The 3,130-nt window shown below is 49.1% G+C and overlaps 1 pseudogene; it reads right to left on the bottom strand.

The window, feature by feature from the left end:
* Positions 1-2,125: 2,125 nt before the first annotated feature.
* LOC142558636 (U2 spliceosomal RNA) lies at positions 2,126-2,302 on the bottom strand (annotated as a pseudogene).
* Positions 2,303-3,130: the final 828 nt, after the last annotated feature.

The following is a 3,130-nucleotide window of genomic DNA, read 5'->3' as shown; positions in this document are numbered from 1 at the left end:
GACCAAAGAAGAGGAAAATGTTTATTTCTGATTCGATGCCTTTTCGCCATTAGTCCTCGGCTATTGGTCAAAGGCTTTCGGACTGCACCCACTTCACCTGCCTGTCACGCGACGTCACGAAACCACAAAAACTCACGCGTCAGAGTGACGTGTACCCGTTAAAGATGCATTATTATGCCGAAAAAAAGTGATTTTTCTTCTGAATTACCGCAGGCTGCCCCGTTCCGAAAGGAATAAAAAATGGCTGCCGCAGATCACCCAGCCACTGGCTACTTGCACCTTCCGGAAAGCATGCGTTTATTTGCGTACAATACAACTTCTTGCGTGGCCGCGTAACGTTTTCGAGCACTTTCGGCTCGCTTACGACCGCATTCTGCCAACTTTTCATTGCTGAGGATCCGTTTTAGCAGCGTTCTTAACCTTCCGCTCCATGCCAACGTGATTTTCCACCGGCCACCGCGAGTTAAATAAGGGAAAGCGGACGAATCGCAGACGCTGGCACCACCATCTTTGTCCTGTTATACATATTCAGTGCAGCAGCTCGGCCCCATCAAGTCCCTCTCCACTTGAGCATGCTCCTCGCCTCTTGTCAGACAATTAGATAAGAGAAGGCGCTCATCGTAGGCAATGCTATTTGTTTTTGAAGCAAACAAAAGTGATCCCTTATGAACGTGGAGAGCGTTTTATTTATCTGTTCATTCAACCCTGCGGGTGACCACCCGGTGCTTGCATCAGTGGTTACGCAAATTTGACATCGGGAGATTGGAATAAAAATATCTTGGCATAGTTTTACGTTATAGGGCCCCAGATGGACAAGACATGCTTACAGGTAAACGTCTACATGTAAATACTTGACAAATAAAGAACTTGAGTTACAACTCTTCAACTTTCCTAATGACTGTTAGTGCGAAGACTACTACACGAAGCCCTGGTGATCGATCTGCCATTATGATCTCATCCCAGACTAGTATATTTGATAGTACTATTTCCTGAAATGTTGCAATTTTAGAACTTTTTTATACAAAGACTGACGGCCTAATTCACGAATCCGCTTCAACAGTCACTAGATTAAATTTTTATTCGCAGAAAACAAACCTGACCAAATCCAGAGCAGTGGTAGGTAAGGAAAAATTCACCGCCGATTATCATTAATTGAGAAATTTGAGCGCAGCAGTTTAGGTATTTGCAATTCGCGAAATTTAGAGGCATGTATATTTAGAGGCCACTTTTTTATTTTCGACACACACTCCTTCTAGAAGACACACTCTATCCTCAGTGTTTGATGGCCGTGAAGCAAGTCTTGTGGGCGGAGAAATGAACGGATACATGTAAGGAGGCGTCGCATAGACTCTGCTTCGGTGGCGCTGAGCCTCTGCTCGGACAGCTCGTTTAGCAGCAGCGGCTGATAAAAAAACTTCCACCGGCTGCGTCACTCATTGTTTAGAAAGAAGGCGCGAACTTTCGAAGGCGTGGCTCACGCGGAGCGCTTTGGCTAGCGGCTGCGGCGCAGGCGAAGTAGCGCATGCGCAGTGGGTCCGAAGCCGAAGACAACGCTTTGTTTCCATATGTTGTGTCGGTGGATGCGCTCGCCGCATGCCTTAGTAATGACGCCATCCGCAACCGGGCTATGGATGGTGCTGATGATGATAATCTAGTCGCATCCCTATCGGAACGTGGCGTGGAGGATTCGTCACGGAGCCTGCTTGAGTTGCTCAGGTGGGCTATCCATGCGTTTCCTTCTAGCGTTCCTGTATATATCTCTTTATTGTTCTTTATACACCTCGATAAAAGGTAGACAACAACCGGGGAAGTAAGCAGACTAAAGTAAAATTAATAGAAAAAAGAAGACGTTTCGGCTCCCACACAGGAGCCTTGTTCACAGGTGAAAGGGGCGAATGTGTCTAAGCAGTTCGCTTAAATCGGATTCGACATGTGACGCAGGCTGCGCGCGTGCACTGATGGTAGATCGTCATCGTTCCTGTTCCGAGTGCGCGCTGTAGTCTGAACCATGAGTGACTAAAGATAAAGGCATCGAGATAGTCCTTCTACAGAGAAGCTGTATATGGCTAGGTTCTGGAAAAAGCTGCGTGCGTCTATCGAGCCGTGTAGATCCAGAATTTCTCCCCATACCTGGGCCAATGCCGAGTATTGTGCAATACCGGAATGCCCCGCGATGGAGGTGAAGCAGGCTTTACGCAATCCGCCAACTTGCGAAAATAACTTTAATACCTTAGGTCCAAATACAACCGTATCATCTATTAGGCTGATAAGAACAGATACCACATTGACGCGCGTCGGCCATGTCTACGTTCGCACCGCGCTCTCTTAGTCGGCGTTGCAAGCGCTTGCGTATCTCCTTTCCTTTCCTTCCACTCTCCCGTGGTGGCGGTCCGTAATCGTGCTGCCTGCCATAACCGCGAGGCGGACACCCGCCGTGGTTGCTCAGTGGCTATGGTGTTGGGCTGCTGAGCACGAGGTCGCGGGATCGAATCCCGGCCACGGCGGCCGCATTTCGATGGGGGCGAAATGCGAAAACACTCGTGTGCTTAGATTTAGGTGCACGTTAAAGAACCCCAGGTGGTCAAAATTTCCGGAGTCCTCCACTACGGCGTGCCTCATAATCAGAAAGTGGTTTTGGCACGTAAAACCCCAAATATTATTAACCGCGAGGCGGAAACGAATGCGAACCGTCCATGTAGCCCCGATCCCGCAAACATGTCACCGGAGCAGCGGCCAGGTTTCAGAGGGAGTGTGTGGGGAAACGATTTTCTGGGCCCTGTGCTGTGCGTGATATCTTGTGGTTTTGGAGTGGTTTCACCAGCATTAATCCACTGTGGGACGTCGACCAACGCACAATCGCCTTGGCTACGGTGGATCAGTCTGTGCCCTCGGAGTGCGGTGAGTTTCGTGCCTGTTCTAAGCGCCGTGATTCGTTAGTGAAAGGTGTCGTGCCGCGTTTTGCAACAATACATGGCTTTGTATACCCCCCGGTGCCTCATCATCTTTGAAAGTCTAACGTTGTGGAGAAGCGACTAGTCACGCTTTGCTTTCTATTTATGTGCAAACGGCGTTTGACGCACAGCAGTGGAGAGTTCGCCATTAGCTGGCCCACGCACAGAGCTTCGATAAT

This window comes from Dermacentor variabilis, chromosome 9 (genome assembly GCF_050947875.1).
Source record: "Dermacentor variabilis isolate Ectoservices chromosome 9, ASM5094787v1, whole genome shotgun sequence".
Classification (NCBI taxonomy): Eukaryota; Metazoa; Arthropoda; class Arachnida; order Ixodida; family Ixodidae; genus Dermacentor; species Dermacentor variabilis.
Note: the sequence above shows the minus strand (reverse complement) of the source record. Positions and strands in the feature narration are given on the sequence as shown.